Source organism: Ambystoma mexicanum, chromosome 5p (genome assembly GCF_040938575.1).
Source record: "Ambystoma mexicanum isolate Mex_15411 chromosome 5p, UKY_AmexF1_1, whole genome shotgun sequence".
NCBI classification, from domain to species: Eukaryota; Metazoa; Chordata; class Amphibia; order Caudata; family Ambystomatidae; genus Ambystoma; species Ambystoma mexicanum.
In genome coordinates, this window is record NC_090930.1 from 489,400,848 (window position 1) to 489,426,320 (window position 25,473).

A 25,473-nucleotide genomic window follows, 5' to 3' on the forward strand; every position below is an offset into this window, starting at 1 on the left:
CAATGTAGTTCGCTTTGCAATTTTCCCTAGCACCTCGTTTTGCAACACTGTCATTCTACAAGTCTTTGATGAACATTTCAAAACTATATAAAAAATGTACTAAGTTAATTGAGGCATGCTCAAATAATCAATGCTTGATAGAAACAAGACACTAACAGTACAGCTAATAATCTTGATTTCTTGAATGAGATGCCAATATGTGTTGAATTTAATGCATATACAGAAAATCGTTTTTCTCTGCAAATATTATCTTCTCGAATTGGTCACAAAAACGATTGAGCATTGAGTCACAGCCACTGAATATAAACTGCCTCCAAGAATTGTATGACTTTTTCTCTGAAACTAGTATTTCCTCTTGTTTGTTACATTACAAAATATGAAAAGCTGAATTACAGCCAAGGAATTGTATTTGTATTTTATTTGTATTTATTTGAAGAACCGGGATTTCAATTTTGAACAGAAATGACTTGCAATTACACATTTAAATATGGCAGAGGCATTCCCATGAAGGGTGCCTGTACAATAGCAAAAATATGACAACACATAGTGAGCCAGTTTATGAGGGTGTAAAAAAGTGGAACTTATAACAGGGACAAAACAAAACAAACAGTATGATGCCCCCTGCCTCCAAGCAATTCTGGGATTTTATCCTCACTGTAATGACTTCAATCTATTAAATATATCTAAGATGCTAATACTGGATTCTTATACAGAGGAATGTCCCTAATCTTACACTCCCCACCATGACAATCCCACCCTACAATATGTGACAAGAAACAAGCAGTGTTTCATCTAAATATCCTGTTTTAGTCAATAAAATTAATGAAGAAATTAAATGTGGTCAGTTAACTTTCAAAGATGGGGAAGTCACACACAAAATTACACATAAATACAAGCAGCTTCTCCACAGAAAAGAAACACAACATCTACCTGCTATAATCTTGCTAATGTTTACATTCACAATGCACACAAATATAGAGGTGTATTATAAAAATCTGAATAACTGTTCTAGAAAGAATAATACAATCATCACCAATACAAGCATACACATTGTCATCACACATAAAGTCCTAAAATAACTTTGCTCCAATACAATTCCCTTTGTTTTCTCTGAAACCATTGACAAGTATTGGCATCATAGAAAATACTGATTGATATAGAATTGACACAATTTAAAATGCAGGACACTATTGTTTTGTAGCTTGGATACCAAAATGTTTGTTAGGATTAACTTGGTGCTATGTATTCTCAGGTTTTGGGTGAATGGTAGAAGCTTTTGTTTAGGAGAGCAACATATCTTGATGCATCAAAAGGTCAAAAAAGCATGAGATTATAACATTGGAATAGAAAAGAAATTAGAAAGTTAACTTTAATTGGCATCAGCAGTGAACTTAAGGCAGAATCCTTTCTTTTCTGCACAAATTGATGTTATTTTCCTGGGAATGAAGGGAAGAAACAAATCTCCCCTATTAAACTTTGAGGATTAAACTACTCAGCAGGGGTCATTTTTCAAATATGTTAATTGGAAAATAAAACCCTAAAAGCAAAAGTGTATCACTTTCACACTTCCATTATCCACTTCCATTTTCCACTCCATCAGAATCTATTATAAAACGCCACCTGCAAAGCATAATTTATAGGCTGTGTTTTATTTCTCACAAAGCAGAGAGCAAAAACGGCATGCAGAGGACAAGCAACATAAAAGTGCAAGTGTTGGTGGTCCACGTCATACAATTACCATACACTGTAAAATTCCCTCCATGTAGGATTGGTTTTTCTTTTATGTAAACTATAGATTTTACAGGTCAAGAGGTGTATCAATCCCTGAATATCTATGTGTCACAATGTGCACCATGCTCACAAACCCAGATACAATATGCCCCAGTGAAGATACAAGGAATTGATTATTAATTGGATACTGTGTGGCACTAACATGCCACACTTACTTGCCCTTCATAAATATAGATTCTATGTAAAATAATCTTCCACAAAATGTCATTTAAAGGCTGACTCCCCCATTAGTGGCATAGCTTGTAAACAGGGTTCCACCAAAATAATTTCAATTGTTCTCTGGCATTTAAATATTTATTATGACATGTATCTAAATACACTGGGTTTAGTGTACTCACTTTTGGTTTGGCTTTTGAAAGCTCAGGACAGGTAGGGACATAAACAGTTCCAGGTGGTTCTGCCTGGTAAAATCTTCTTTGCTGTCTGTTTCTCTGCTCCCAAATCCCTCTCATGCAACCTAGTTCTTCTTTGTTAAAGGATTCTACATTCAGCTCTCTCTGGAATATACCTTCTTAAACAGACTTTTCTTCAGCTATATCGAGGTGAATCCTCAAAACACTATTCTCCTGTCGACAGGCTCTCTTCCTCTGGTTCTCTCCTAAACAACTCTTACAACTTCCTATGTGTCTAACCTTAAATACTCAACAAACTCCACCCATGTAGAATCATTTCACATGGCAATTCCGGATTCAATGAATCTTGCAATAGGTTCCTTTCACGTACTCACACACAGGAGAATCATCCTCTTTTCTTCTTTTTGCCCAATATATTTGCCATGTAATAAGGAGATATATTTAATTGTTATTTAGCCCACATCTCAGGAGTCATGATCAAATTGGACTGAAATATGTCTTTCTCTAAGAATGTTGTGTGTGTAACTGTGCCAATGCTGATGCATGAATATTCAGACTTGCAATAAAATTCTGAACACAGAGACAGCCTTTACATTTCTGTAGCTGTATGAATGACAACATTATTAAAACATGTATTTATTAAGTATTCATACATGTTAACATAACTTTTTGTATGTATGTGGTTGGGCCACTTTGCTCAATGAAAATATAGTCTTGTTTGTTTTTACTCAAGCAAAGGGTTCAAACGTTAAGGCCAATAATATATTTCATTTTGTTTTCCTTTTAAATTAATTTCATTTCTAAAGTTGTACCTTAAATGTTTTTTTCTGCTTGGAGTTTTAATATTTAACAGAAAATATCTACCGAACAGATATCCTGAATACAAAGGCTGTGTTTTAACAGAGTGCTTCAAATTAAACAGACACAAAATGGATGAGGCCTCATTGGTTTGCTTAGGCCACATTTTGTACATTTGCAACTCTGAAGTGGCTATTACTGGAAGGCCATGCATCTGAACTCTGACTCTGCTTTCCTTACAAAATCTACATCTCTACTCATTTGAGAAAATTTCAATATCTGGCTGACATTTAGCTCTATTTTCTTGGTAACACAGAGCTGTTCTTATTCATCTCTGTTAAAGACTTAGTCAGTGAATAATGATGAGGTCTATTTTACAGAAAGCTGACCTCTTCATGCTATTGTCTTTAGAGCTAAACACTGGAAAAAATATAATATTTAACTAGAGTCCAACTAAGTGGAACATTTAAAAGTTGCATGTAAAAGGGAAAACAAAATGTTTTGTATAATTCTTATTGGTAATGAAAATGTAACAACGTTAGGCCATATCAACAAATTGAACCCAATCTATATAACTTATAATATCTACCTTCTTCTTGCAAAATATTAAAATATAATTTGTATAAGTCTGCATGTCTTTCATATACATGGCTGTACAAAAAGAAACTCTCTTTGCATTAGGCTATTTTCTATGGAAAGTAAAACCTCTTCCTGCTATGTTTTACTTTAAGCTACTATACATACAACTATACAGTTATTCAAAAATGTAACTTGTTTATTGAAATGCATTGCCTATATTCAAATAGTCCCTACAGCTAACCCTAGTCACTGACGAGAACTATCAGATGTGTATGTGAAAGATGCTCACAAGAATTCTCTTTTCCCCTAGTAGTTGTCAGCAGTAGTGACACACATATGGCCTGTCCAACTTCAATTTCTGACCTCTGTCTCAACTATGTCCTTTTTAGTTTTTACTATTTGGGGGCATTTAAGTGTCATCTATAAGCCAAATATATTGTGTTGGAGTACAGCTAGGAGGCAGAAGTCATGTGAAGAAAGACACACATCTTCTGGGTGTTGTTTGGTTATTTATACCCCCATTGACTGGGCATTCCAAACCACTACCTGCCCCTCTAAGCTGAAAACACATCTTCTTGGGATATTTTATGTTAGCCCTGCCAAGCAGTCACATCCAACTTTGGAATGTAAGTGTGATTTCTAAGCAGTCTGCTAAGAGTTAATGGCTACACTGCAGCTATAAATGTACTTCTGGTGTGGTAAAAATGTCCCCACAAAATATGCCTTCACCCACTTATTTTATATATGTTCCTTGCGCTGAATTCCTGCTAATAAGAAACATTGATGTAGCCAACAGTTTTGGCTGGTGTATAGGTAGCGTATAGGCACTTCCCTGACACCCCTATCATATGGTCAGGTAATCACTCAAGTTTTCACTATTACCATTTTATGGCGAGGTAGTACCATTATGGCAGTACCTGGCAAATGCCAATCCCATGCCTCTGGAAAAGCAAAGACCGTTGGCTATGTCAATGCTTGTTCAAATGTTATCTCTTTCTCAGCTGAATACTGTTTGAATGTTCTACTTCCAAAGTAACTAAAGTCTATTTATTTTTCTCCCTCTCCCTCAGCTGAATCCATTGTTAATGTTCTCCCTCTCCCTCAGCTAAAGCCTATTCCCTCAACATTCTAGCAACCCCCTGCCTCTGCTTCTGCCTACAAAACAGATGCTGAAACTGAACCACTATTGCACTATTTATATAATTTTAGCTCAAAACACCTGTTGTCCGAACCTGGGATAGGTTTGTGAAAAGCCCTATTCTACTGAAACAAACAATGTCAGGGCAATTTGGAAGGTTACCGGATATGTTCATTCATTCACTAAAGAATACGCACCTTAATGTAGTTCTGAAAATAGACAGCAGGGTTATCTGCTCTTATATTGGAATGCTTGCTTTAGACTTTTGTTAGATCTTGGAACTTTGAGATTTTAAACCACTGATAATTTCTGGCACCATCACCACTTATGTCAGGAGTGGCCTGACCAATTTAGGAGACAGTGTTAAGAGCCCTTCCTAATAATGTCATCAACCTCAGAAAAGAAGGGCCAAAGGCCAATGTGAGGAAGAAATTTAAATATGTTTTTATGTCTTGTGAAGGAGTTATGGTGCCCTGAAGAAATGTGAATCTTCTTTGATATTTGATTCCTGCATGCCCCCCCTCACCCCCAGACTAAGGGCCAAGCTCCTGACAGTCCTCAGTTATGATTATTTTGCAACTCGAGTATGGTTCTGAAAGATCCTTTCGTAGCTGCGGACATTAAAATCTCCTGCACACAAACTATGTGTTCTGTTTGGTTTGTTATAAACCAGCCATCTGCCTACTGTCCACAGCTCCTGTCAAGTGACACTTAACTTCTCACTAAAGTTATGCACCATTTCAAACCACTCATGCACCCAATACAAGCCACAAATTGAGCCTCACTCAGTACACCATATCCATGTGGTGTATAACTGCAGTCTGTTGTTAAAATTACTCTGAAGCCTTAGCCTCTTGCTTTTGTAATTTTTGCCATTATGTTTGCAACGTTAGCTGTATGGGACTCCTTTCTAATACACTGCCGAACAATGTTTACCAGTACAAGGCAACCACAACCATGGTTGTTTGATGTTTTAATGATGACCAAGTAACATAACATGTATTAATTTTAATTTTTTTAACAAGCAGTCAAAGATCTGTGTTGTTCAATCAATGATCCTGGAAAATGTCTGGGTGACTATAATCCAGATCTGTTTCTACGGGTGTGCAACCCTAGCAATAGCCAATGGCACACAGTTGGGGGCAATATGGTGCAGTAGGAGCAGTTTAGGTGAGGAAAAAAAAGCTGTATGTTTAGCAATTATATTTGTTGCTGCCCTTTAGGTTTTGGCAAAGGGGCCAGGGCTTGGGAAATTGAAGGTTTGAAGACTGAGGGGATTGTGCATTGGGGGGATTACTTCCTTTGGTTTTGTATATGCCCAGAAACAATTTCATAGATATCTGTGTGTGTGTGAGTTGTTTACTGTGAAACATTGTATGTGCAAAGGTAGAAGACAAGCATTAACAAAGCCAATAATTTTGATATGTTTGTAGTGAAAATTAGGTATTAAGATCACATGCCCACATACCTTCATGGTTTGCAGAGTGTTACAATCACTTGTCCAAGTTGTGTTCATTTTGTCAGGATATTTTGATATACAACCTATTACAGATATTGTTATCTTACAGTAAAGAACTTGCACAATTGCCAGGCATTCACACAAATTGCCAAGGTTTGCAGACAGCATCAACCAGTACAATTGACTAGGCATTTCAATAAGCTAGAATCATATATTGATGATGTGGTAATTTGTATAGAGCTTTATGTAGATAGACCACTTCTAAACATTGTGTCGATCAGGGTGTTATTATTACCAAATAATGATACTTGATTCACTGCCCTTAGAATTGTGTAGGGCTCGGATGGCATAACCTGGGTTGGAAACCATTCCATGTCATTGCCTATTCCCAAAACAAGCAAGTTGTACATGAGTTATCCATCAGGCATGCAACTATTTGTCAGAACTTAATATTATATGAGCTGAAACTAAAACTTTAGGCAGCTTTTGCCATCACATGCCTAAGCATTAATTACATTTTCTGTATATTGCAATCCTATATTTTGGTACTCTCACCATACACCAGGATTTTCCATTAAAGTCGTATTATTATTATTATTATTATTATTATTATTATTATTATTATTATTATTATTATGTTTGTAATACTGCACCAGCTCATAGCTGTAGTGGTCAGAAAGCGCATAACATAGGTAATCAAATCGAACAGCAATATGACTGCTTCAGTTGTGATGGTTTATTGAGAAGCCACCCTCACCAACACAGGGAGTCCCTCCACTCAAGTTGTCACGAAACAAACTTTTGAATGAATTCTTTTATTCAGCCCTATCTCCAATTAATCTAATACTCCTTGGGTCCCTCGCCCTGAGCTATCAATCATCCTAGAACCAGGCCTCTGTACAGGAAATATATTTAGGTTTATTTGGATTAGATGTTAAGAAACTCACATTGAAATGTCAAACACCATTTATATGAGGCACAACACTATAAACTTCTCTCAACAAAAATAAATCACAAAAGTGAGTTGAAAAGAACACAAATCACAATTATTTACTTCCTACAAATTTCACTTCAAGAAATGATTAGTGCTTGTCAGAGAACACGTGTATTGATGTAGTGCTGTGCAATTTCAATTTTCCTGTGTATTTAGCAGCAGTTCATTTTTTTTCCCAAATTTGTGACAATTACTATTAAACCCACACTTTCACTTTCAAATAATGATTTGGCCATTTGTTTTTAGACCCCCCCCCCTACTTTGGTCTGGGTTGTTGAAGTCTGGCAGAAAAATGTGAATGATTTTGCAGTATCAGGTTTTAGACCTCCCCTCCACTGAAAGGCCTGTGTTGGGGATGCTGGATGGTAGAAATTGGGAAGATTTCAGAATGTAGTATGCTCAGCCTCCCCCCCCGAATCCCCACTTAAAGGGAACATTGGACAAAAAGATTATACTGATTTAAGAACAAAGACACCCCTCTTTGTTAAAGAAGTCAGGGTCAACAGGACAAAAAGGTTTACTCAATTAAATGATAGGTTATAGGTTTTCAGCGCACACTGGGAAGTGAGCTTTGTTAATTTTGAATTTTAACAAAACTCACTCTGTATTGTTCCACCAAATGGGGAATTAATGAAATTTATATTTTTAGTTACATAGGCTAAGGAGCTGCACAGTTGTGCCCCCCTCCCACTATAAAGGGAAAGGTTGAAAAGCAAGCAGACTCCCCCACCTTTTGGTTTCCCAGGGCTCAGTTCTCCTTACACAGAAATCCTCTGTTTAAAGTTCAGAAAAGCCAGCTGTATGCCAGAACACTCTGGAAAGATAGAGCAGGGTTCTGGTCACTCCACTCTCAAGGATGCTCTCCCTCTCTCCACCATGGGACCCAGACAGCATTTAGGCCTTCCTAGAAATAGACAGCTCCACAAAGAGGCACTCTCAGCAATCTCCTCTGGTGTTTCTTTGCAGCTGTCAGATGGTATGTTTCAGCAGCCCTCTTGGTGGAACATTTCAACAGCTCTGTCCCTTCCCTTAAATATGATGACAGCCAGGTCTTCAACATTTTGCACACCCATGTGGTAATTTTCTGCCATTTTCACCAAAAGCACAACAGTTAGGAAAATGTAATTTATTACCCATATTCCTATTTTACCCTCCACTCATTCACCAACTCTCCCACATTTTCAGATCTGCCAGAAACACATCTTAGATGGCCATTACAGTTCCCTGAGTTGCAAGTGGATGAAGTTCATATCTCCACATTCGCCTGGAAATTACATAAAATATGAAACATAAACAAAACAAATACGACTTATTGTTTCTGGGAAAAAGGCCTAAGTTATTATAGCCCTTTTACATGAATTATAAATTGGTATACAAAGCAAACGGGAGCTCTGCTTCATCCAGCCATTTGTCTCTGTAATCACAGTATCTTTGAAGTTGGTTGTTTGATCCTTGAAGTTGGAGTTTCAGCCTCCCTGAATTGTAGCCTACGTCTTCACAAGTACTCTCTACATTCTGGTCATACATCAGCCAAGGGAAATGGTCCTGCAGAGACAGCCCGTCTAATGGAGACTTGGTTGTCCACACCTTTCAAGCAAGTCACATTTCATTGCTGTTGTAAACACCAGGATTCCAGCATTCCAGTGGTGGAGTTATTTGTGACATGTGTCCCACAGCTAGCAAAAGTGCTTGCCTCTGGCCTACACAAGCTTTATGGAAAGCAAGTGGGTCTTTCTTTCCCAATGTTTGCTGGTATTTTTTATGCGACAAAATGTAGATCACTTTTTGACAACACGCACTATGTCTTTTTCCCTGCCATTTTTATGTTAGCAGGGGTACCTGGCACAGGTAATATAGCCCAGTGTCAAAACGCTCATTTTGGAAGCAAGACGACGCAGAGAGACACAGGTTTCGAATCCCGCGACCACGCTTAGAAAACTCTTCACTATTAAGTGTATCATAAATAGCCAATTGTACTTTTACTTAAACCTTTTTTACATTTAAACTGCAAACACACATGCAAAGCCGTTTTTATGTCAGTGTGTAAAATTCCTGTTTTTCCTGTGAAAGGGACCTTTGAATTCCTTCTTCTTTTGTGGATTAAAATGCTGCTTTTCCTTTGGCAGTGACAGGTAGGTCTTTTCCACATGGTCCTTCAGTTTACAATTGTGGCCACACACGCAAAGCTGTTTTTGTGTCAGTGTTGAAAAATCCTGCTTTACATGTGAAAGGGACCTTTAGTTTGGGGCCTTTGATTGCACCCTCTATCCCCCCCCCCATTCTTCCATGACTCTTTGGGGCTAAGAGCAGGACAGAGTAGGGTTTAGTTAGGCGTCACCTTTTTTCCTAATATTCCTCTTTCTGTTGGAGCCCATCTGGCTCAATTTCCTTCATTAGGGAGAGGGCACTTCATTCTCCCCTTCTGTCTCTGGGTTTCGGGAGCATGCCACCCACTTTCTTCCTTCATTAGCTAGTGGGCACTCCAGCCTAGTCTTCCATCTTTGGGTTGGAGTGTGCGGCACAGCACCCCCTTTCTTCCTTCATCCCGGGAGTGGGCACTCTAGCCTCCCCTTCTATCTTTGGGTTGGAGGGTCTGGCATGGCACCCCTTTCTTCCATCTTCCCAGGATGTTTGGGCTTCTCGCTGGACTCCCTTTGTGTCTCCACGCTGGAAGTTAAGGTGGACAATTCTCTTCTAATAGAAATAAAAAGAGGCTCAGAACGTTTTCCACACATGTTTCCCCAGAAGATTTACATAGCATTGACAACAACAGCATACAAGTATAAAAAGACATTTTCACCTTTTCACAACACATATTTTATTTATTTTCTTCCTTTTTTCAATGAGCACCAAGTAAATTACTCCCTGCTATCTATATATTCATCTTAGTTTCCATCCAATTTTTCATCCTTCCTTTTCATTATTCAGATGGTTCCTCTTCTGTCTGTTCTCCTTTTGGGATGTGGATCTTGTAGGCAACATGTGATATTTTATCTACAATTTCAAAGGCACCACGCCACGATGGAAGGAATTTTCTCCCCTTGGAGAAGTAAACCTTGTGCCCTGCTTCATATTCTTTCTTGGTGGTCTTTAGATCATAATAGGTTGGTCTGACTCAATTCTTTGCGGGGGGCTGAAATGAGAGAAGATGTGGTTGATCCTTAGTGCTCCAGCTGTCTCCGCCTTACAATTCAGGGCTGGAAGACATTCTACCCACTTTGTGAACAAGCATGCCACAGTCAACATGTGCTTGTTTTCTCTACAGAAGCGAATCACTGGCCCGATAAAATCGACTTGCAAATCTGACCAAGGCAGTGTCATTCCCCATTTTTGTAAGGGAGCTTTGTGTGTGAGTGAACTGGGTTGAAATGGAGCACACACAAGACACCCCTTTAGGTAAGTGTTGAGGTCCTGGCCAATGTGTGGCCAGTAAGCAACCTCACACAAGATTTCTAATGTCCTGTGAATCCCCATATGTAGCCGCGTCATGGGGGTGGTTCAAAATCAGACTACACAATGAGGTAGTTACCACCCACTAATCCCTGCCAGATAGGGCTCTTATTATCAACAAACTGTCTTGGATCCGGAGCATTTTGGAAAACTTCATCAACACCCGGAGATCCTCTTTACCTGTATAATCCGACTCTGTTCACCGGGACTTCAATGTGTTGATAGAATTTCCCAATGATTGGGTCCTCCTTCTGTGCAGTGATCAAATAAGCATCTGGGGTATCTTTATTCCACTGGTCTGTTGAGAGTATACTTTTAGCACGAGTTTGTGACCTGGTGACAATGGCAACTTGGATTTCACCCAGCAAGGATTCTGTTTCTATGAAATCCCCCTACATAACTCCGGTTTTAGCCAGCTGGTCAACCAGGTCAATCCCAGTCTTATATGGCCCCTCTATTTTGGAATGAACCAATCAGTTTGGCATGCTTTAAGGGTTTGTTGTTGGCACAAAGCATGCCTTGATTTTTCCAGTTAATCAGGTGCTCTACAAACCCATTCCTGACATAATCGGATTCAGTGATTATGACAAGTTAATTGAGTTGGTGGTGCACTGCAGTGAGGATGGCCCGTTGAATGGCCATCAACTCTGCAACCTGACTACTTTGGGGTCCTATTTTATAACTAGCAGAGGATTCCAGGGTATCATTCACCTAGGCATTCCCCATGCCAGCCACCAGTTATTTTTCCTTGTTATAAACATTTTAGGAGCACCCATCAATGTAAACTGTGGGTATCCCCTGACACGTGTCTTCTTCATAGACCTTGTGTGGGGAAGTTAAGTATGCCTGCATGTGTTGTTGGTCATTAGACTTTCATCCTCAAGACAGTTTTCTTGGGCACAATCATGCAAGTCCGTCAATCCTCACGCTAGGGCACTCTTCTTGTCTTGGCCATATCTGTCCTCCACAGGAAAGCCTTGCATGGAAGGAATTCTGGAATTACTAATCTTCCCCACCCAGATTATGTCACTTTTGAGACATTGCAAGGGTTGGTGAGGAGTCTCAACAATGTTGTGCACCCCCTGTCTGGATGGGTGGTAAGTTTTCAACGCCCACACCATTACCAGGAGTGCCTTCTCGCAGTCATTGAATTTTTCTTCCACGAAGGACAAAGTCTTGCTCGACCACACGATTACTTTGTTGACCTTGTCATGCTTTTGGTACAATACAGCTGTTAGACAAGTATCTGGGAACCCCGTCTCCAGGAAGAACTACTTGTTCTTAATGGGGTAAGCCAAACAAGGAGCCTGGGTAAGGCTTCTTTTCAGTTGTTGAACTGCCTCAGATTTTTCCGGACCCCACTCCCACTTGACTCTGGCAACTTCTAAATGGTGGAGATCCTCCCGCTAGGCCTTCCTAGAAATAGACAGCTCCACCCAGATGCACTCTCAGCAATCTTCTCTGGTGTTTCCTTGCAGCTGTCAGATGGCAAGTATCAGCAGCCCTCCTGATGGTAATTTTCAACAGCTCTGTCCCTTCTTTTTTAATTTTTTTTATTGATTTATACAAACCTTTAAAAAAAGGAGAAACATAGAATACAATTGACAAATCACACAATTGTCAAATCACACAATTACAACAAAAGCAAAACCAAGAATAACAAAGAATACCATAAAATATAAAATACCAAATGAGCACTAATTGACAAATAGAACACTAAGCAGAGCATATGACTTAAAACCACACTAAACACTAGATTTAGTTAGTTCTTCTTTGATGTTTTTAAGGAGAAATGTCAGAGCGTAAGTTAGTTTTTTGTTTGCTTCCGTGAAGCATTCCTCCCATCATTCTTCCATTGTGCGATGAGCTCTATTTGCAAAAATTGCTCCAAACAGTGTCTTTCTCATCAAATAAAAGGCTTTGCAAGTGAGAATTAAATGCTTGATGTTTTCTTCATGATGATTGCAAAACCTACATTTTGGATCCAGCATCTCATATTTAGGCCATCACATGATCACTTTTTTGGTCTTGAATTGGTTCAGCCTAAATTTCATGAGAAGTGTTCTTTTTTGTTTGCCTGGGCATTTTTCAAGGTATTTGTAGACTGAATTATAGGCTTTTCCTTCCAGTGGGACATTTTTTCATTTGCAAGTATTTTGCTCTATTTATGCCAGTAATAATCAAGTAGTGTTCCCACAATTTTTTCTTAACAGCATCTGGATTCTCTGCCATCGTGTCCCTGTCACTGTTTATGTCAGCTAGAATTTGAGATGACCTTTGCATTTATGGAAATTAGCCCCAATTCCTACTTTCAGGATTCTAGACCAAAAGATATTTTCAAGGGTATCCCACATAGTAGATGGACATCCAAATTCAGTTTCTGCACTGAAAATTAAAGATGGCAAAGGCTTTTGGTTATAAAATGTTATTATGGGGAACCAAAGAAAATTTGCCATATTTTTTATCAAGACCTGTGGCTTGGGCGCTAAGCTGACAACATTTAGATTTGTTTTTCTTCTGCCAAATTTGATCACTTATATTTTAGTTCAACCACATACCCAAATATTTTAGCTGTTTCACATGTTGCAGAAGTTCATCGTCTATATGCCATTTGAATTTCTTTACATTGGCTGCATTTTTAGTAAGATCTTGTAGAGTTAGAACAACTGATTTGCTTGAATTTATATACAAACCATTGTCCCCAACATACTGCTCCAAAGCTTGAAGTTTCCCTTGTAACCCAATTGGTGTGAGATCCATCAACACTAGATCGTCTGCATAAAGAATCCAATTCAGGGCAGAGTCATCTATGTTGGGAGCAAAACTTTGGATTTTTTCAAAGATTTCACCGATGTCAGAGACGAATGCATTGAAGATTATGGCTGCCAGCGGGCACCCTTGTTTAACTCCGCAATAGGTACGAATAGATTTTGATAAAGTACCATTTGCGTCTAAACGGATGGCAGAAAGAAGGCTGTCAGGGCAATTCCAGGTTTTTAATTTTGTCCAGAGCATATCCCTGTCAACAGTATCAAATGCATGAGACAGGTCCACAAATGCAAGATATACATTTGAACCTTTCTGAATAGCATCCATTTTCAATAAATTGATAAGTATAAGATTTAAGCAACATCCCACACCCTTCACAAGCCCACTTTGTCTAACATCTAGATGTTTAGTTAGAACAAGCCATTCCTTCAGTTTGTGCTGGAGTTGTGTTGCATATATTTTGCCTGTAACATCCAGTAAGTCAATTGGACGATAGTCCGTTGGATTTGATCTGTTGCGTTTCTTAAAAATAGGCATGACAATAGCCTTTTTCCAGGAGTCCGGTGTGGTTTCTTCTGCTGCGACTCTATCGAATAGAATTTTACAAAACTCAGCCCAGACTTCAGGATTGTCTTTAAGAATAGCATTTGTAATGCCATCCGGGCCTGGGGCACGAGAGTTGGAAAGTTTTTTGATATTCATCAAAATGTCATCTTGGTCAAAATGAATGTCCCAGTGCCGCAGGGATGGCATTGGAGGGTCGGGGGTGTTACCCTTTTTTGAGAACAACATGGAGAAGTGCGCAATCAATTTTTTTTCAGTAACCATATTTTTTGTGGCGCCTGCTGTACGCTGCATTCTTTATTGATCACTGACCAGAAATCTGAAGAGTTCTTCTCTTTTAAACATTTCATTATTATTTCTGCATCATGTTGTTCATTCAAGGAGCGATGTGCTATAATCCAGTTCTTATACTTTTGTCTGATCTTTTTCTTCATCTCAGACTGTTCTAATTTGGTGAAGTTTTTGATTTGTCGCAGAGCCTTGCGCATTTCCCTCTTTCTCATGGCAATTTCTGAATTATACGCATGTATATGCTTATTTTATTTATTTATTTTATTTATTTATTTATTTATTTATTACGCGCCGAAGCTCGCAAGCATCAGGGCGCGACAAAAAGACTACAGGACCAGAGATTCACGAGACAACACAAAAGAAAGGAGAGGGGCTGCAAAAGTAGCGACCCAATATGATGTAGTAGAAGCCTAGTTATTTGAAGAGAAAGGTCTTCAATTGCTTCTTGAAGAGTTGGATATTGCTTTCCACTCTAAGGCTGCAAGGCAGTTTATTCCAATGGGAGATCGCCAGGTTAGGGAATGCTCGACCAAGGCCGGTGGCTTTGCCTGGGAGACTGGGGTTGATTAGTCCTTGTTTGGTGGATCTTAAGCAGCGACTCGGCTCATACCAGCTGAATTTTCTTCTTAAATATGCTGGCGCCGTGCCGTAGAGACAACGATGGGTCAAGGTCAGTGATTTAAACAGGATCCGTTCCTTCACTGCCAGCCAATGAAGATCGTTTCTGTCCTTGGTGATGTGTTTGCGCTTAGATTTATTTACGATGGACCTGACGGCATTATTTTGAATGACTTGGCATTGTTTCAGGCAGTTGTTACTAGCGCCAAGCATTAATGCATTGCCATAATCCAAGCGAGACAGAATAGTGGCTCTCCCTATCGTACCACTATTCTTGATGTTTAGGAATGGTCTGATTCGGCAGAGGAGCCTTTGATAGTAATGGCAATTTCGCTTAAGATAAGCGGTTTGGGCTTCTGCACCTAGGGAGGATTGAAGGTAAATACCTAGGGTTTTAACCTTACTTGATACCTTGATGGTAGAGTCTTTTATGGTGAATTCGGAGTAATCCGGGCCAAGATTGTTTAAGGCTTTGGCATTTCCAAAGGTCATAAGTTTCGTTTTGGGACTATTAAGATACATCCAGTGTGTTAGCATCCAGTTTTCAATGGTGTTATAGATGACCGATAGCTTGTCGTTGTCTAAGGAATGATTTCCACTCAATTCCAGGATGAGCTGTGTATCATCAGCGAAACTGGTGAAAAAGATTCCGAGTTGTGATAGAATGTTGCAGAGGCAGCGGATATATAAGTTGAAAAGTAAAGGGGAGAAACAAGCTCCCTGAGGAACGCCGCAATCTACTGGTTTGGGAGAGGTGGAATGGCCTCCCCAATTGATTTTAGAATTTCTGTCTTCCAAGAAAGATGAAACCCAATCTATTGCATCTTGGGAGCAGTTTCCAGCTGCGCCTAGAGCCTCTCGGAGCTTGCCGTGATCTAGCAAATCGAAAGCAGCCGAGAGGTCTAAGAGGATTAACAGACCTGTTTTACCTCTGTCTAAAATGCTCAACATTTCGGTCTGCAAGTACAGCAAAGCTGACTCTGTGCTGTGGGCACTTCTAAAGCCTGATTGTTGGGGGTGTAGCAGGCAGTGTTGATCTACATACTCTTGCAGTTGTTTAGTTGCTACTTTGTCGAGTACCTTCAGCAGGAAGTTGCAATTTGTGATGGGTCTAAGATTAGCGGGGTCTTGTTGATCTAGTCCGGGTTTCTTAACTAGAGGGGTGACTGTGACAGTTTTAATTCCAGTTGGTACTTTCCGATCTCTAAAGGAGGCATTTGTCATACGACAAAGAAAAGGGGAAAAGAGGTCAACGTTGTCTAAAATCAGTTTTGGGGGTACGATGTTTTCGGCGCAGGTGGGGCAATTCATGGCAGAAAGAGTGTCGTTCATGTCTTTAGTTGAAACTGGGGAGAATTTGAATTTAGGAATGTTTAAGTTCGGGTTAGTTGTCTTAGGTTGCACTGATGGTATTGGGATCGATGCATTACAACTTATGATGGAGTCTCTGGCTTTTTTAATTTTATTCGAAAAAGCAAGTTGAACTGCGTCGCAGTCTGTCAAAGTTGGTTGGAAGGGAGAGGAGAGTGTGGGTGGTTTTTCGAAAGATTTTAGGATTTGGAACAATTTCCCAGTGGAATTATAACTCTGAGTACCATTTGGATTTTTCAAGATCTCATATTGTTCGAGCAAAGGAGTGTATTTTACACCTAAGGAATCAATATGCTTCTCGTATTCCTTTTTCATTATGTTCACCTGCTGTGAATTGAGTTTAGGTCAGTTTCTGCTGCAGTTTAGCATTATGTTATGGTTCCATATAGGTGAAGGAGATTGCGAGATCATCTTAAAGCGCGCTAGGACCATATTATGGTCACTAGCTTGCATATTATGCACTTGGAGATCAATGGTATCTAAATTGTCACATACAAAAATGTAATCCAATATGGAATTTTGGTTATTTCTTTCCAGGTGGATTTCGCTGGTATGTCTCCCATGACATTTCCATTTAACCTTGAAAAGCTCTGTAAGGTTAGCTCTTCACACCATTTTTGCACCAGATTTTGTTTCGTTGATGGATCAATCTTACTTATCTATATGCAGTTTATATTGAGATCTCCGCAAATAATAATGTGAGCAGAGTTGCCAGCAATCAATAGTTTATCGATTAAATTGATAACTTGTTCAACAAAGGAAAGTTTTCCTGCTTCACGATGATGCCAATAGATGTTTAAAATGAAAAATGTCAAATATATATTTTCAGTGCCACTGTTCCTTATGATAGTTGCTACTTGGATATACGGAGATATATTCTTATACTCCTGCAATCTGCAGCCAAGTGTAAGAAGGCCAGCACTTGGGCGACCTTTGGTTCTTTTAATAGCAGGATTAATTGCAATTTCAAGGTTCTCCGCGATAGGACATGCGTCTTACCACGTTTCTTGCAAACAAAGCAGTTCCACCTCTCTTGTCCACTTTCCATTAGAGTTGAACAAGTGAGAGAATCCTCTTGTATTCCAAAAGCCGACAACGAGCTGATCTTCTTTTGGATTCTTTAAACATTAGCTCTCGGTGTTGCTTGCCAAAGTGGCAGCTAGCCAATTCCATTCTGTATTGCTCACTTGACCAACCTCTTTTCCCCTCGTTTTTGGCGGCTGCTGAGAGTTTTTTTACTGTAATTCTGATTTAATCAGCTTGTTTTATCTCTTGAATTCCGAGATGTTCTTGACGGGTCAGATTAAATTGTTTGTAGTCTTATTTCCAGTGCTCATCCGACACAATTTGTGGTTCAGACAGATTTTTCTTCTGCAGTGTATTCGGCAGAGATGTCAAATCCTTTACTTCTTTATCCGAGTTGGAAGTGTCCACTTCTACAATGTCAAATCCACAAGGTAACAAAGCTGTGCTCCCTGCATCAGGGTTTTACAAACTAGTCTTGAATGTACATATAGGTACACTTTATCCAGATCAATGTCTTCCTTAAATTCTACAGCCTGGACATCACTGGACTTGATAGTCCGCAGCACAGGGACATGATGGAACAAGCTCAGAATGTTCTTTCTGTTCATTATTAGGCCATCATGGATGTTTAATATTCTTTCCAGGCTTAGACAATATTTTGCCTTTGCTTTATACGCTTTGCCTTTGTTACTATTTTGGTTACCTTTATTACCTTGAACCTTAGTAAAGCTCACTTTCCCTTTACGAATATTCGTGTCAAGTAGAGTGTTTACGCTCAAGGTTTTTTTTTCGCAAAGTAGGCTTCTATGTTCTGGAATCTTTTCTTCATTTGCAGGTCTTCCATTAGCAACCATGTGTACCGTTGGAGAGTTATTCTCCTGTTGGATCATTTTTAATGTAGCTTTTTGTCTTTTTTCATCCAATGTTTGGAAGGAGCCCACTATGTTTTCATAATTGTCAATGGGCACCATTTTTGATTGTTTAACCAGTTCACAAAAATGCTCTGTTGGTGTAACACAATCTTTTGTTGTTGGCCCTTCGGGACCGGCCAAATTCTGATTCAAAGAGGGCTCCACCGCCAAGCTTTCATTTTCACTTTGCATTTGTGTATCTTCTTGCACATCTTCATATGTAGATAGATTCATGAGAATCTCGCTGTCAATGTCTTCAGGCCCCCTTTCTAGTTCATGATCCGTATGGGATGGCACAGAAGCTGGAGCTTCTGCGTTATTAGTTCTTATGGGGGTTCCTTTTTGCTTTCTTTTTACTATACTCACATCAGCTTCATTTTGCACTGATCCACAACCATTAGCAGATACATTTACCGTAACTGTTTTGAGATTCCTTAAGAATGCTCTTGCGCCAGTTGTTATTTTTCCTTTTTTTAAATTTTTGGTTTTCTTCTTTTGGAGTACTCCTTTCATATTTTGCTTATTTCTGTCTTTTGCAAATATGTCGAACAGTTCTTTTGTTGCTTGCGTATTGTTTTCAAGCAGGGCTTCAATTTCAATTATGGTACCCTTCTCTGTATTTATCAGTCATTGGGTTTTTTGCACCTTGATCTTCATACAAGCCATCATTCATAATGTTTTTTTGTTTTGGCAGCCTTTTCGTTCTGGGAATCTTGCACTTCCATTATTTCATCCAAGTGTAGATTACGCTTATCATTTGTATTTTCACTCTACTGTAGATTCAAAGTACTGACGATCTCGTTTGTGAGCTCATTCTTATCACATTTCGATGGTTCCAGTATTTTTTCTTGAATGCCATGGACTAGAATCACTTGGCGGTTATTAAAGTCCAAATTCATTTTTATTAAATCTTTTAACAATTTGTCTGCTACAGTGAGTGAGTTCCTTCTTTCATTTCCATTATTGAAGTTATTGTTATTGATAATCTGTTCTTCTGTTGCATTGTCACCACATAAACGACGTTGATTATCATCTCTCATTGTCAGCACACTTTTTTCCGTTATGATTTTTGTTTGACAAATAGATTTTTGCATGCACTCACAGATATCCTGTTCACAGTATAGCGCCTGTCCATGAGAAGCATTAGTGATTATTTTGTTGTTCAGCTGCACAGCTTTTGCGGCCAGAACGCGTAATTGAGGAATTGTGTCTGGCAGTGAGCAGGTTTTGACTAACATGCTACATTCAAAAGGAAATTCAGAGCAAGAATAATATTTGCAACCGTGATTTCCATTTTTTGTAAAGCGAATCCCAGCTTTGTTTGTTTCAGTGATAAAGCAATCAGTATCATTGTCATTCATCAAAGGGCTTGCCGTCACTACGTAGATATCATCATGCCCACACATGCATTCAACATCATTTACCTCCCCTGCTTTGCGAATGCACGTGAGCACAGACCCCACATTGGCTTTCATCATTTCCAACTCATTGCGATCATCAGAGTTCTGCAACTCATTTCCAATCGACATGTCTGGTATAACAGGGTCTGTGCAGACAGAGAGTGTGTTAACGCTTACTTGTGCTAATGAAAGTTTTTTCTTTGGCGCGAACTTTAAAGGAGCTCCACCTCTCAGACGAGACCGGTCTGCGAAGGTTCCACAGCTTCTCTCGATTCCATCAAGGTGCAAGAGATCCAGGCAAAATGTAAACAGCAGAACAGGGGGTTTGCGTAGCTCCCACAACACCAAAAACACAGAAAACTCTTGCGGGGTCAGTGGGTCAGTGAATATTTAAGTCTATAGCCCTGCCGCCTGGCAGTACGCTCAATAACAGACTCTCAATCAGAGGGAAAGTGCAGCACACAGTGCCTCAGTATAAAACACACAAGACAAGACTCAGTGCCACCAGCAGCAACAGACACCAGCAGTACCGCTCCCACCTGGCTCCCACTTAGCAAACTGCTTGATACTAAGGACTTTATACAGTCGCTGCTGCAATACAGAGCCTGGCACCCCGAAGGATGGATGGGCTCAAAGTATTAACACATGAATACAGAGCCTGTCATAAAAATCAACCTCAGAGTGCGTGTAGCGTGTGGCGTGTAGCGTGTGGCGTGTAGCGTGTGGCGTGTAGCTACGGAGCATTTTACAAATTACTCTGCCAGACTGCTGGCACAAACAGACATACACGGGAATTGTCCACGTGTCGATACCTGCGATGGTCCAGACCCTCCCAAAAGGGGTTCCCAGCAACTCAGCAGGGGGTCAGCTCTCTCCTCCTCTGCCTCAAAAATGGGTCGGCACCGCAGACGCACCCCGAACCACCACCTCCTCAATTCCTCTCGTCATCCTCACCTCGTCTTCTGATTAGAGGAAAGGTCCTAGCAGAGGTCCGAAACGCAAACGAGAACGAGAATGAGTCAAGCCGCACTGTGGAATTCGCAGAAGATTTCCACGCAAAGCTGCAGTGCTACGTTCGTACACAGCAATTGATATCCATGAAAAGCTGTCCCTTCCTCCTAGTGCATTGCCCCTTATATAGCAGGAATGACACCATCCAGTTTACAATTTTGGGGGAGTACCCTGAAAGAGTTCTTGGAACAAGGATTGGACTGTTACACTTCGCACCCTCCCAAAACCAGCCTCCCTCTATGGATTGGTTTAGGGTTCTGGAGCAGACATATGGCAATTCCCATTTGAAATACCCATTTGTTCTTATGTCACATTTTGGCAAAAATCAAGTTATATGGAAAAACTTCATAATTTTACTTGCAACCGCGTGTATATATATATATATATATATATATATAGTAAAAAAACTTTGTTAAAGGGATGTTATGATTGAGTTGCGCTACTAAAAACCTATGAAATTCAGTTAAAAACACTTTGTTAAAGGGACTTTATGGTTCCAAGTAAAACCGAAAAACCCCTGAAATTCGTAAGTTATCAGTGATGTCATCAATGGCATTTGTGATGTCATCTTTGATGTCCTGGGTGTTAGTTTTAGCAATGCACAGTGGTGGCGCTAGTTATGGTTGCTTAGCTTACCATAACTTATGAATTTCAGGGGTTTTTCGGTTTTACTTAGAACCATAACATCCCTTTAACAAAGTTTTTTTAATGAATTTCAAAGGTTTTTAGTAGCACAACTTAACCATAATATCCCTGACTTTATATACATGTAGCATCGAACATATTGAACCCCCAGCTACTGTTTTTGATGTCCGCGGGCTGTGCGTGTGTCCCTGGACGGATGCGGACAACAGCAACACTACTCAAAAACTCAGGGGGTATCTTAAATTGTTCAAAAACCAGCACACAAACACATTATATTTAGTAATAAATAAGAAATGGAACCTATATATCTAACACCTCAACCATCCATTTAAATACCATATGTACTAAAATGGAATATACCAAAATAAAAAAAGATAATCTTCCAACATAATTACCTCACAGAAACTGCACAACTTGGAGCAAAAGCAGATCTACAGACCAGTAAGAACACAATTTACCAGAAGCTAGTTAGTGTACTTCATTTTTCTTATATATTTCTGAAATTTCTGTATTACATACAATAAAAGTAGAATTTCTTTTTCTCACAGAAATGTCCAGTACTTTGGAGTGGCTTGAAGAGAATTTCCCACGTGAGGAAATGTCTGAAGCTAGTGATACTAATGGTAGACACTTCTCTATATAACCAAATTAATAAGCATTACTTTATGTGCACTTAACATACATATATATATTTTTTAATAGACCATACAAACATTGAAAATAGTACACCAAAAGATACATTGGATAAGACTCTCCAGCGCATGGAAGAAAAAATGGACATCCTCATGCCAAATTTCAACCATTTGAAGAACTTTGTGGAGGTCAACATAAAAGGAAAAATTAAATACCATTGTCCCACATGTACCTGTCCCCCCTCTCCATATCCCAGTCAATTAAAAAAAAACAGTCAATTATCCCCAAACCCTCTCCACGAAGAATAACGTTTTGATGAGACTTCAATCCCTTAATCTCCTCCTCTCCATCCTCTTGAAACCCCCAATTCCCCTGTGTTTGTGTCAGTTTCTGCTTCCCCTTCTCTTTCATAAATTGTACATCTGTATATAATTTAAAAAAAATATTATGTGTCTTAATTTAGTTCTTTTTGTGTTTTTTTTTTAAAAAAAAGGCAGTTAGGGTGTCTGCAGACAGTGCGGGTGTCCGGACTGTCCGCAATTAACCAAAATGGGGGTGTCCTAAGGACACTGTAGCTGTTTGTACTGTTCGCGGACAAGTTGAAACTGTTTTAAGAACACACTCGATGTCCGGAATGTCTGTAAAAACCAAAATGGAGGTGCCCTACAGACACTATACGTGTCCGTACTGTTCGCAGGCAAGTTGAAACTGTTCTAAGAACACACTTGGTGTCTGGGATGTCATTAGAACCAAAATGGAGGTGTCCTAAGGACACTGTACCTGTCCGTACTGTTCGCAGGCAAGTTGAAACTGTTCTAAGAACACACTCGGTGTCCGGGATGTTCGTAAAAAACAAAATGTAGGTGTCCTAAGGACACTATAACTGTCCGTACTGTTCGTAGACAAGTTGAAACTGTTCTAAGAACACATTCGGTGTCCGGGATGTCCGTAAAAACCAAAATAGAGGTGTCGTAAGGACACTATACCTGTCCACACTGTTCATAGACAAGTTGAAACTGTTCTAAGAACACGCTCAGTGTCCGGGATGTCCATACAAGCCAAAATGGAGGTGTCCTAAGGACACTATACCTGTCCGTACTGTTCGTAGACAAGTTGAAACTGTTCTAAGAACACACTCGGCGTCCGGGATGTCCGTAAAAACCAAAATGGAGGTGTCCTAAGGACACTATACCTGTCCGTACTGTTCATAGACAAGTCAAAACTGTTCTAAGAACACACTCGTTGTCTGGGATGTCCGTAAAAACCAAAATGGAGGTGTCCTAAGGACACTATACCTGTCTGTACTGTTCGCAAGAAAAATTGAACCGTTCTTAGAACACACTTGGTGTCCGGGATGTCTGCAATTAACCAAAATGGAGGTGTCCTAGGACACTATACCTGTCTGTACTGTTCGCAGGCAAGTTGAAACTGTTCTAAGAACACACGCGGGGACCGGGTTGTCCGTAATAAATGAAAATGGAGGTGTCCTAAGGACACTATACCTGTCCGTATTGTTCGTAGGCAAATGGGAACTGTTCTAAGAACACACTCGGTGTCCGGGTTGTCCGCATATATGCAAAATAGGGGTGTTCTAAGGACACTATACCTGTCCATACTGCCTATAGAACATCTACGCACATGCGCACCACACCCGTAAGTTTTCTGAACATCGCGCCTGTCTGTAACTGTTCCCGTCACTTGTGTCGCACTTTTAATTAATTTTGGGGCCCGAACACCGTCCGTAGAACACCCGCGCACATGCGCACAACTGTTCCCGTGCATTTGATGTCCTGCTGACACCCATTCCCTTCGCGGACATGTTTGGGATGCCATCATGTGACCGCACCCACGCTGAGCATGTGTTTTGAATTGCGGACACTGTCCGGGTCCCCGAATATTTAAAAAGTGCATTTCCAGGCTATCCACAGTATTTTATAGTAAACATTCACCATAGCACATGTCCCAGACAATCACCCTGACTCTCTACATACATTTGGGAACTTTTTGAGCTTTTTTGGGATGTTCGATCTGTCCGTGGACAGGGCGGATGTCCGCGAAATGCGCACCCGCACCCCTATATAAGACCACAACCCAAAGCTCATCCTCATTGTGTTTCTGGTGATCTTACAGAAAAACTGTGTACTTTGGCTGCCAATCTTCCAGATTTTCCTGAAACCTGATGGCATCCATGGCTCCTCTACTGCCACCTGGTGCTACATCTGCCTCAGCACCACCCCACCCCCTCCACCACCACCACCTACCCAAGGGCCTGAAGAGGGGAACAGGCATGAGGATGTAGAGGAGGATGAAGAGGATGACGAGAATGAGGTAGTGGAAGTTCCTACTACCAGCACTTGCCGTGAGTCTTGGGTGTGGCGGTTATTTACCATTCATGATAACGTACTCAAGGCGCATGTGAACAAAGTCACCTGCAACCAGTGCAAAATGGTGCTGTGTCGAGGGAGGCTTGGTTCATACAGCTTTGGTATGACTACTATGAAGTGACACCTAAGGTCGTTCCACGGTGGGGCCGTTCGCAAGGTTGTACCTTGCGAGGAGCGTAGTAGGTTGAGTTCCTCTACTTCATCAACTGTTTCTGCTCCTCCCACCACAAGAGACACTCCTGTGGGAGAGCGCATCCCTCCAGCTGCCTCACAGGCCATTCACAATGCTGATGACACTTACCTTTCAAGGGTCACAGTTTTGTGTATGTACTGCGACACAGTACTCTGCAGGGGGGAGAGACTTCGAAGTGCTTTCGACACTGCGGTCTCAGAGCACAAGAAGACCTGCTACCTACCTAAGTAAGGCCCACCCTACATCTTCCTCTCTCTACCTGTCCTTTCTTATCCCCATGGTTGGTGTCCCTCCCTTACCCTCCTTTCCCCTCCTCTCCTAGTGTGTCGTGTGTAAAAAACCAAAATAAATATAAAACAAAAATCAAAATAAAAAAGGCTCTTTTCAGAGCCGCCCTTCACAGTCTAAAAATAGAAGTGACTAATAAATGGAGAAGTCTGCGGACAGTTCGCGGACATCTAAACTTTTGGGGTGCTGCCCTATCAAAATCATTGCACTTTTCTCTGGGAGGAAGTGGTGGCTTTGTGTTTGAAAAACTTGAAATAGTCAACACCTACTGCAAAATGGATGGCTGTAATTCCACAAAAGGACGCAATGCATTTTGTACATTTCTCTGAAAAATCTGATTACCAGCATAAGTAAGATGGACTCCATCTTTGCGAAAAATGTATGTGCTACGAAACATAATATTTTCATTGTGAAAAGAGGACATGCCAACATCTCTCAGAAAGGCACAAACAGCCTTATTGACATTGCGCCTCGCTTTCTCCATTTGTGGACCAAATGAAGAAGAACGCAGCCACATTTGTCTCTGCGCAATACAAGAAAATATTACTTGGGAATTTGGAAACATGTCCATGACCTTCCCAAGTCCATCTTTCATCGCAAATTGCAAAGAAATTCCTGACACATGTCCCAAACTGTTCCCTACACAATGAATTATAATTATGTCTGGATGAATCTCTGTCTCCAAACAAGCAAAGAGAAGTAGCAAAAGTAGCAAGTTCAGCCACTTCATTCCACGCACTCCATGCCAGTGCACTTTCACATGAGGGAATCCAAGATCTGCAGCTACTCCACAGCGTTCTGCATGCA